The sequence below is a fragment of the Ambystoma mexicanum genome, chromosome 9 (assembly GCF_040938575.1).
Source record: "Ambystoma mexicanum isolate Mex_15411 chromosome 9, UKY_AmexF1_1, whole genome shotgun sequence".
Lineage (NCBI taxonomy): Eukaryota > Metazoa > Chordata > Amphibia > Caudata > Ambystomatidae > Ambystoma > Ambystoma mexicanum.
This window is the reverse complement of record NC_090931.1, coordinates 898,959,845-898,971,247: the sequence shown is the minus strand read 5'-3', so window position 1 is coordinate 898,971,247 and position 11,403 is coordinate 898,959,845.

The window sequence follows — 11,403 nt, the reverse complement described above, 5'->3', positions numbered from 1 at the left end:
TGGAGTTGTTGGGAGTACTTCCATAATATATTTACATTCACTGGGGTTTAACGGCAAACAATAATTTGGACGTAGACCCTGGTCATCATAAATATCCACGCAAGAAGAATTGCACTCTATGTTGACTAGATGGCGATTATGGGTGTGGAGGATTAAGGTGACCAGTAAGAAACTGTGACTTAAGCAGTTGGTCATAATTAGAGCTCTTTCCAGACCCCTTACCCACACCAGTAGATTGTGTCTATACATTGTTATTTGCACCTCTGATTTTCTGCATTATGTAATTGTTTGTTATTGTTATATTTGCACTCTTTGCATAGAAACTATTGCACGCTATGCACACTCACTTTGAGCATAATGCACTTTATTCTTCTGTGTATTAGTGGTTGCTGAAAGAACGTTGTTAGTCTGAATTTGTATCAGGCCAGAGGTCATGTATATATTTGAATTTACAAAGAAAGTGGCCAAATGTGCTGGGCCAGGATGAACACATCCTTGGTATGTGTGAACAAAAATGTGAAGTATTTATGTAATGCTTGTGTATTTGATTGGGGACGAGTTGAACTAGAAGTAAGTCAATTAGTATGAATGGACGATGTCAGGATCCCTCTTCGCAATATGGTTCCTTTTCCCACCTGGGAAATGTGTGGACACACGGGGCAAGGGCCATCTACTTCCAGATCAGTTTTCACTGAACATCCTCAACAGTAAAGAGCAGAGATTTTTTATTTTCTTTAAGTATGTACACCATCTATCTGACAAGGCTCAGGCGCTGTAAGACCACTATTGTGGCGATGGGCACAGTAAAAATATTATATAACATAAAATAAGAGCTCATGATATCCGTATCTTTGAAACATCATTGCGTAGACCTTATAAAAGAGGTCCAATCCTCTACGGTTTATGGAGGTACCTCTTACCTCTGAACCAGGGCAAGTAGGGTTTCTGATTCCCCACCACCTCCAGTTGTTGTTCCTCCACATCCTTGTCTGCATTGGTTGTGCCAGCTGTGCTACCTGTGACTGGGCTTTCTTCACAGCCCCAGCCTATGGCTCGAAAGGATGATCAGTCACATGCTCAGGAGAATCAGGATGTCGTCGAGCCAGATGTCGGCCTCAGAGTCATTTTCAGTCTGTACTTTCCACAAGTGCCTAGAGTATGTTATTCACGAGCTTGGTGGCTTCTATTTAATTTTCCAAATCTCAAGTCAGATCCTTGTATAAATATAAAAATGTAAGTTTTGGGTGAAACTACACTCTGTCCAACCAGTCAATAGGGAAACTGATTTTCTCTATATGTCAGTTCCTTCAAAGCTCTGGCAGGCATCTCACCCTCACCCCAAACGTCAGTGGTTGCTGCTGCTCCTCTGTGGAGTTAATCTACTGCATCTCATTCTACACCTCTTGATAAAATGGAGACACCTCAAAGGTCTAGGTGGAAACGTTTACCAGAATGTGGGCTAATGCGGATGCTATTCTGGAGGGTACTAATCAGAAATTCTAGGAGGTGACTGCAGAGTTTGAAAGTTTATTTCCACCTAAGAAAAGGTTGGACTTTATGCTGATGTTAACAGAGGACAAATAGTGGCAGCTGATGTTATGGAATCCAGCCTGCATCATATTGACACTTCATCTAGGGGCATGTGCATGGGGTCGGCGTTAAAAGGCAGACTTTAGTCCAGGCTGTGTAGTTTAATCAGGATGTGCAGGATAAGATCTTAGTCTTACCCTTCGATGGCCTGTAGTTTTTATCCATCTACACGTGAGAAATTAAAAAAATAAGACCACTTCTCACCAGACTGCAACATCTTTGGTCTCCTTGACAAACCAGCCTTACAAGACTACTCTACGCCTGACTGTTATCGAGCCTTCACTCATTATATGGCTTTCAAGTTAAAGTATAAAGCCTGGGAGAGATCCCAAAGCCAGTATAAAAAGGAGCAGCTCGCCCAAGCAAGGGATTTTGAGTCAGTCCGCTGCAATAGATAAGACAAAATAATAACGTGAAAATCTAGGAACACAAAACACCTGCCGGAGGCTGATTAACTCTTAAAGCATAAGTTCGGAGTCAGCAATTCGGGGATGCTCTATGTACTTTACAGGGAATTCCACCTTTCAGTTTCTCCCTCCTCACCTATTCATCCTCATTTATCACAAGTGGGGAAAGAAGTCCTCTCGACGGAATTTCACAACTTTCTCTGAGGGCTATCTCCAGACTGTTTAACATACAGAAAAAGATCCATGCAGGTCTGAAGCCAAATCTCCAACTTTCTCTCCTCAACTTGTTTCTTCCCTAACAAAACTCAAGATGATTACCCCAGTACATACACATTATTTTCTGTCTCTAGGGGATTCGATATGTGCAGTGAATCTAACGGGCACATAACTGCTTCTTCCCATTTGGCCTCCTCATCACAAATAACTCTGTTCTTTTCTTAGGGCCCTATCAGTATCCGCACAGTCCTTCCCGTTGGACTAAACGCTGCTTTGAATGTCTTCACCAAATTGCCGACTGCTGTGGCCTCCGTTGTTAGGGAGAATTCTCTGTAAGGCTAATTTCCCAAACCTAGTGAGTCCCCCAGCAGCTTTGCTGGATTTTTGGGGTTTATTTTCTTTCTCTCCTGCTAAGAGTGAGATTCTTTTTCTCCCACTCTTAGACATGATTTGAGGTGTTCCTTTAACTTTCCATGTGTTTTATGGGCTATGGGGTCTTTTACTCCATAGGGTCTCATGTGTTTCTTTTATGTGGGTTACACAGCACCCTTCGTGCCGTAACCCAGGGGTGTCGTAGTGACCCCCCAACATAGACTCCATACCATGGGACTGACTACTGTCTCCCAGGGCATGTAAAGTCACCATTGGCTTTGCTAGTGCCAAATTATGAACAGAAACCAGTACAAACCATCATATTGTGGATGTACTGGTCGGGGCAATTCGATTGCCCCGGGGTCTGTTGTTCGAGGGGGCACGTCTCCGTCCCCCCTGATCGAGTTTTGGCTGGTGGCAGTGGATACTACTTTTTATATTCGACCGCGAATATATCCCTATGGGATTTTCCCATTGTTCGAGGCTACCAACTTTAATTATTTAATTCTTATAGCCTCGAACATACCGTCGGTTTATTTATTTAATATTAATTCGCCGGTTGGTATTTTTTGCCAGAACTCGATTCTAAAATGGCGTTTGTGTTCTCTTCTGTGACTCCAAACCAAGTCGAGCCCTTTGTTCCACATTTTGGCGGGCTTCTCCACAGAAGCCTCCAAAAGTGGTGCCACTCTGTCTGGGTACCACAGGGGGTGTGGGAGGGGGTTTAGGCACCCTGGACTGAGTTACCTTGGTAACTCAAGTCGCACTCTTGTGTGATTGGCCCAAGTGGTGAGCCGGCCGGCTCACCACATAGCATATTTGATTGACAGCTAGGCTGAGTGAATGGGGGTATGCTGCATAAAAGCAGGGCTTTGGGGACTGGAACTTCAGAAGTCGCCACAGGACCTAAGAATCCGAGGAGGGAGAAGCTGAGCCGGCCTGCAACGACGACACCACCGGTGGAGCCCTGCTGAACCGTCTCACCACTTTTCCCAACGACAGAGGAGATCTCCAGCCCGGAGAGTCTTCTTCCTTCGACTGGTGGGGATAACCAGTCTACCTTCTTTTCGCCTTCCTGGAACATCTCGTGGCCGCCTTGCCTGTGCCAAGCACCCCGCCAACCGGGATACCACGTTTTCACCACTACCGCAAACCGAAAGGGTAGTACCTTTGTACCGGAGAACTCCGCAGCTGGTTTCTTCCCTGGCAGTGCAACGACCTTCATCTTTCCTCCACGACGAGATCTTCTCTTCCTCTGGATGACGCTGTGACTTGCACCCGCTGCCAGGAACAACTGCCCCCGTTGGAGGATCCTCTCCATTTAAGGTACCGTGTTCCGCCTGGCTTCCCTTGCAACCGATTGAATGGGGTGTATTAAATCCTCGTCTCTCGAACCTGGGTTAGCCTGGGACTCCTTAGCTAACTTTTCTGAACTGAACTAAACCTTTTTCGAACTACCTCTACAAACTTCGAAGACTCTGTGTAAATGTCTGATCTTGGGCACCTTCCGCCTGGCTCCCTTGAAAGTGGGCCTGGCACCTAAACCTCCTCGCTCACCAGTAGACTGTGCCTTCCTAACTTGCTGTGGTTCTTTAAAAAGTGTTTAGTGCATATGCTTCCATAATTCTGCTTTTCCCTCCCTTTTTATTTAACTTGTTGGAGTGCCATCGAACGTTAAGCGCTCACCTCTGTCTGAAAATAAGTGGTGTTAACTAAGACTTGTCCAACAAGTAATCAGGGATGTACATATGATAATAGTGATTGTGTTTTGAACTTATCTTACCAATTTAGTGCTAGTGTGTTTTATAAGTGTGTTTTAAATAATTAATTATATACTTTTACACCCAAGCTCTGGTCAGTGTTTGCTTGTGCTACTGTATTTCTGTACCTATTTTGCATGCTCTGTATACTGCCTAACTCTTCTTGAGGGAAGTGTGACTGCTCAGCCACAGCTACCAAGTGAATCTGTGTGGTACAGACTGCTACCAAGTGGGTTTACTGCCAAACACCTTTAGTCTTAAATCTTTTGCAGTGGTCCCTAAGGGAACTGTACAGGTTTCTGCCTAACATCCGTATTCAGACTTTGTTGTGTGCATGTTTAACCCTTACTTGTATGACTGGATTCTCTGAGCTAGGAGTCCACTGTACATTATTTCCTCAGCTTAGGTGGTGGTGGATCTTTTGCTCAACCTGGGATTGATCAGTCCAGAGAAGACTCAACTGAACAAGGCTCAGAGATTTACATATTTCTAGAATGTCTAGGACCTTGCATATGCCATGGTGTTCCCACTCAAGAGAGAATCATCAATGTCAAGCAGATAGCGTAGCGTTTCTTGCAAATAATTCTCACTTCAGCATGGTGATTCCAGAGGCTAGTGGGTTTTATGGCCTGTTGTGTGACTGTGGTCTCTCTGGCCAGGTTGTACATGAGGCATACTCCATTTTACTTAGCCAGTGTTTGGAATCCGACCCAGCAATGTCAATCCATTATTATCGACTTTTCAGTGAAGCAGGAAGTAGGTTGGTTGTCAATGGAACAGACCCTTTTTGCAGGGGTTCCATTTTACAGCTGATTTTACACGATTATAATAACTAGGAACTACTTCTCCTTTAGCTGGGGAACCTCCCTGGAAGGTCATTATGTTCATGACCTCTGGAATCAGGATGACGTGAAATGTTGCATAAGTAATTTGGAACTAAAAGGCATATAGGCTGGCCTTCAGGGCTTTGCGCCCTCTCGTGGAGGGCAAGGGGGTCCTTGTGATGATTGACAAACTGTTTTACATTAACAAAACAGGGAGAACCCACATCAACCCAGCTATGTCTCCTACCCATAGAGCTCTGGGAAAGTGCTTATCTTCATAGAATCTTTTTACAGTCTGCACATCTCGCAGGGGATTGCAACCTACTAGTGGATGAACTCATCAGGCTTCACCATCAGTCCGAAGAGTGGGGGTGGGTGGGTGAAGTCTTGCTCCCGATCTTCCAGCGCTGGGGGTTTACTGCATATAGACCCATTTGCTACACAGAACAGCAGCAAGCGTAAGGCTTATGCTTTAAGGATGGGAAGAGGAGTAGACTAGAAAGGGAATGCCATGAGTCTGTGTGTGTGCCATCTCTCAAATTATGCCTTTCCTCTCATTGCAATTGTTCCCTGGTTACTCTCCAATAGTTCCCTGGTTTTTCAGGAAGTCCAAGGTGTTTGCCAGTTTTATTTATTGGTTATTTATAATGCGCCTATAATCAAGTGTTTCGAGGTACAACAAGCCTAGAGGGTGGGGGAACAGGGAGGATAAACAGTAACGATCCGACTAGGCCTTGTGACATTCAGATCGTGCAAGTGCAGTAACAAGAAGTACAGGGGACAGGGCGGCAGGTGGGAGTGCTGGACATGGCAGAAGGGCCTGTGAGAAGTTGAGTGCTAGGGGAGGCCAGGTGGACAGAACCAGGGCAAAGCAGAGGGTGCAGGATAAGGGAGGTCCACAAGCTAAGTGCGAGGTAATGGGCTAAAAGGGTTACAAGGGTGCAGGCCTAGCCAGGCTAGTGCTGGGGGAGGGGCCCGGAAGGGCAAGTGCAGAATTTGGGGGGGTCAGGGGAGACCAAGTGCAGGGGTAGACTGGACTAGGGGAGCCTGGTGCCCTGTAAAACTCGGAAGGAACCAGGAAGCCAGTCAAGGGCAGACAGGGACATTTGCAGGGGACGGGGAGAGCGAAGGAAGAAGAGAAAAGGAAGGTCTTGAGCTGCCAGAACTTGAGGAGATCCGGCTCAAGTCTGCGAGGGGCAGGGAGGCCATTCCAGAGGGAGGCACCTACAGAGGAGAGAGATCTACCCCCACTCTATGCTTTGAAAAACTTCTGATCTGCAGAGCATTAGAGCTAGACGACCGAAGGGCTCTAGCACGGGGGTATTTAGGGAGAGAGAGTTGGATGCAGCAGGGTCTCAGGCCACAGAAAGCCTTGTTAATGATACAGAGGGTCTTGAACTTGATCCTCGCAGCAACCTGGAGCCAGTGGAGAGATTTTAGGGCTGGAGAGATGTGGTCCCTGAGCTTGAGGCCAAGGATAAATCTTGCAGTCCTTTTCTGGATTAGTTGAAGTGGGCGAAGGGAGGAGTCGGGCAGATTGGGGAAGCAGCTGTTGCAGTAGTCCAGCCTGGAGAGAACCAGAGCTCTGGAGTCAGTGAGTTTCTGGGGGAAGGTGAGGAAAGGGAGAATGCCTCTGAGAAGGTGCAGCTGAAAGTGGGCCTTCTTGGCAAGGTCTGTGATGTGAGGAGAGAAGGAGAGAGAGGAGTTGAAGATGACGCCAAGGTTTTCTGGCTCACAGGAGGGTGAGGAGAGAGGCCTCATGGAGGGTGGCCAGAGTGTGGGAGGTAAGGAGGGACCAAGGGTCCCAATGAGAAGGATCTCTGTCTTACTGGCATTAAGGCAGAGATCAGTAGCAGTGCACCATGCCTCAATAGCAGACAGGCAGTAGGGAATGAAAGAGGAAGAGGAGGAGGCAGAGGAGGGAAGCTTGAAGGAGAGCCTGCGTGGCTTGCGCGTAACACTGGAAGTTAAGAGAGAAGTTGGAGATCAAATGGGTAAGATGGGCCAGATAGATGTTGAAAAGCCAGGGCGAGAGGATAGAGCCCTGAGGGACACTGCAAGTGGAGAGTGAGTTGGTGGAGAGAAAAGGGCCCAGTTTAACATGGGCCGGTTGGTCCGAGAGGAAGGAGGTCAACCAGTCCAGAGCCATGTCCATGATGCACAGGTATCAGCTGATTTATCAAGGTGACATGATTGACCATATCAAAGGCAGAGGAAAAGTTAAGAAGGATGAGAATAGAAGGAGAGCTGAAATCGAGATTAGAGAGCAAGACTTCACTGATGTTCAGGAGAGCAGTGTCTGTGCCTCTGGCAGCTCTCAAGCAAGACAAGTGGTCCTGGAGACAACCAACAGATTGTGTGGTGGATAAGCTGGGAGATGGCAAGCTTCTTCAAGAGTTTGCCCAGGAAGGGGTAATGGAGATAGGGGGGTAGTTTGCTGGACAGGAAAGGTCAGCAGAAGGAATTTTGAGGAGAGGGTGCACAAGTGAGTGCTTGAGGAGTGAGGGGAAGTGGCAAAGTGAGTGCAAAAATCGGCTAAGGCTGGGGCAAGGAAGACAATGTTGTTCTTGTTAGTTCTGGAGGAGCAGGGGAGCACCTGTTTGGATGTGATGGTTTGGATGAGACTTTCATAGAGCGGACTTGTCTAGAAACCTCATCAGGTGTTATGGAAGAAAATGAGGAAAGTAGGAGGGAAGGTTAGAGCAAGTGAGGGAAAAGGGTGTGGAGTAGAGGAGAGTGAAGACAGTATGTCCTGAGTTTTAGAATGAAGTGAGAGGCCAGAGAAGTGCAGAGAGCCAGGGAAGGCAGAGAAGTGGTGGAGACTGCAGTAGGGTTGGCGAGTTCCTTGCAGATTTTGAAAAGTTCAGCCATGTTAGTGGCCGCAGAGATGCGGGCTTGGATATAGGCCCTCTTTTTCGAGCAGATGGAGAGTAGGTATTGCCTTTGGAGCAGGCCAGTTTGTCAGAGTATGTGTTTGAAACCTGCTGCTTCTGCTCAGCTGCTCTGCATTTGCGTTTCAGAGCAGTCAGCTCGTAGTCATATCAGGAGTTGCACTTGGAGTCAGGTTTCATGCGGATCTTCATGACCTGGGCAAGGATGTCCAGAGTGTTGGAGATGGAGAGTTGAAGGTTAGTAAGGGCTGTGTCAGAGTGAGAGTCAGTGGCATTTAGGAGGGGGAGTGACGGTGGCGGCAAAAGCAGCAACTGGCACTGGCTTCATAGCCCGAATGACGGAGAAGGAGGCTGGCAGTGCGGATGGGGGCTTAGCCAGCGGACCCTTCAGGTCCAGGTGAGAGGACAGGAGTGCATGATCAGACCAGGAGAGAGGAGTAATGAGAGGGTTGGGGATGGGAATGTCTGAAGAGATGAGAGCATCCAAGGTGTGTCCGGCTGATTGCGTTGGACCGGAGGGAAGAATGGAGAGGGAAAGAGAGTCACAGAGGTTGCAGGAAGAGCCCAGAAGCCGCATCAGAGGAGTCAAGGTGGATATTGAAGTCTCTGAGGAGGAGAAGCTTGGAGGAGGAGGAGGAGGCCAGGAGAGAAGAGGTGATGTCAGAGAGTAAGTGGGAGACCTGGCCAGGGCACCTGTACATGGTGGTCAGAGAGAGGACAGGAGAGAGACCAAGCCTGCAGACAAGACATTCGAAAGAGGAGTAGGCCTGAGTGGGTATGATAGTAGCAGGGACCCTCTCAGTGAAGAAAAGGGCTACTCTGCTGCCAGGCCGGTTAGGCCCGGGTTTAGAGAAGATCTTGTAACCCTCAGGGAGGAGCGTGCCAAAACATGTGACAGAGCTGACGGGGAACCATGTCTCAGTGAGAACGAGGACGTCTAGGTCGAGGTCTTCAAGAAGGTAGCAGATGTCAGAGGAGTGTTTGATGGCAGAGCCAGAGTTGAGGGCATCTAAGCAGAGCAGGTTGCCACCTTTGAAGCTCTTCCGAGGAGGGGTACAGAGTGTGCTACACCAGTCAGAGGGACCAGAGGGGTGGCAGAAAGAGGAGTGGTAGGAGAGAAGAGGTGGGGGGAGTTGATGATATACAGAAGACGTCTGTCAAGAAGGATAACGTCGGGCTGAGAGCCCTGGACCATGACAGTGCCATTTAGGTAGACATCAATGATGACCCAAGAGGACAGGAAGGATGCAAAGAGTACCTCCCAATGGGTGCCACCTTTAATGGGAGAGGAAGAGAAAGAGGAGAGCACAGAGACCAGTAGGGGAATCCAAAGGTCCGGAGAAGGAAAAACAAAGAGGATGTCAGTGTACGTCTTCCTGGAAGAAGCATTGAAATAGGTGTCAGCGATGGGCAGGCCTGGATTGGAGACCAAGAGATCCTCCTTGGACTTTTCCATTCCAGACTCCAATAGAGGGATAGGATAGGTGATAGAATAGCGATTAGAGAAGATTGGGGGATTGAGAGCACCATTGAGGGACAATGTGCAGACAGAAGGACGGGAATAGAGGGAGGAACTGCAGAGCACAACACCAACTACAACCGCACAGCAATGCAATAATCTAGCGTCAAGTGTCCAGGAAGGTAAGAAGGCTTAGGTTACAACATACAGCAGAAAGCACGACACCTAAAAGCGAGTTATCTGGACAGAGGGAAAAACCTAGATAGAGGGAAGAGCCGAATTTTTAACACAGCAGCAAATGAAAAACGCAAATATTTGACTTTCCTTGAAAAGAGGGGAAAAGCCTAATTTTTTAAAACACATCAGTTAATGATAAACACAGATTTGACTGAGCTGAATGGGGGAGGAAGCCCCACAGGCTACTTATGACATATCACCAATGCCAGATATTGATAACTTACAACTACCAAAGCAGACTGCAGAATTAGATAATAGAAGCCATAAGAGAGGAGGGACAGTTAAATAGGAAGCAGTTATGGCTGTTCCCCCACCCCGAACCTTTCTTACCTTACTAGTCGCTGCTGCTTCACAACTGCACTGCATGCGCACACCATTGGGGTGGGACCAAGCATGATTTGCATATGGTCTTTCCCCTTCTGTAATGGCTTGGCAGGTGAAGAACGGTGGTCTGGAGGGTTGCCCAGAGCAATGCCAGTGGTTAAGATTCATTCTAAACCTTCCAGCCATCACCTCTTTTTTGCTTTCCCACTGTGAACACCGGCTAACACCCTCTGCAGCTGCTATTGTGGGAGCTGCCCTTAGCCACAGGGGGCTGCAACAGGCAGTGGGCTGCCCTATGAACCTGAATAAGTGGAGCAGCAGGCCCAATCGAACCCAGGGGAGGAGTGGGAGCGGGGTGGGGGAGCAGGAAGTGGGAACAAGGAAAGGATTAAGAATTAACAAGCCGCAGAGTGGCAGTCGGAATTATTTACACTTTTCCAATTTAGTATGAAGTGAGCAAGGCTCACATGAAAAGAGGCCTCGCCAGACCTGAACGGCAGCTCACAGCTCAGTTGCTTCCTGATAGTCTCCCATTGGCCAAAGATTTTTTTTTCTCAGAACTGATGAGTCTGACATCATCAGTTGCTACCCTATTTTTCTTCCACTTCTGGTTCAGTGAGGGTGGGGGTAGAGGTCAGAGTGCTTCATCCCTCCCCACAATCGCTGAACTTAGCGGTTTGATGCGTAATGAGTTGATGTTTGGGCATTCGGATCTTTCAGAAAGAACTCTATCAGTTCTAATGGTGACAAGAAAGGATTCTACTAAGCCCAGTACCATAGCAAATGGTTGACATTCTGTCATTGGTCCCTAGGGCATTAGTAAGATCCTTTCAAGCCTACTCCAGATTCAGTTTTGTCTTTCATTGAAGATTCGGTCCATTTGCGGGTCCAATCAGATTCTTGCAGAACTCACTTGGTGACTTTTGCAGCATATTTCAACTCCACTAGGTTAGATCTCTTGTTCTAATTCAGGCATCAAAATGCATGTTGTAGGCCTTATGTGGTGAAACCTGCCTATTCGTTTTCCTAAAATGTGCTTTTGAATGGGCTCCTGTTGTGGAGATTTTTCCTAAGCCCTCCATATGTCTTCCTGGCCTCAACTCCCTCAGGCTCAGTCGCTTCTCCAAGCAACAAGTTGGTGGTAGATCTCTTTTTTCGGCTGGGGCCTCCCTCTGGAACAAACTTCCTGCCTCTCTGAAACTCGAGGAGAACCATCTCCAGTTCCGGAAGCACCTCATGACCTTCCTCTTTGCTTCTGCCTACTCTCTTCCTCGCCCCTGCTGATTTCCTGTCTGATACTGCACTGGTCACCTGGCTACCCTC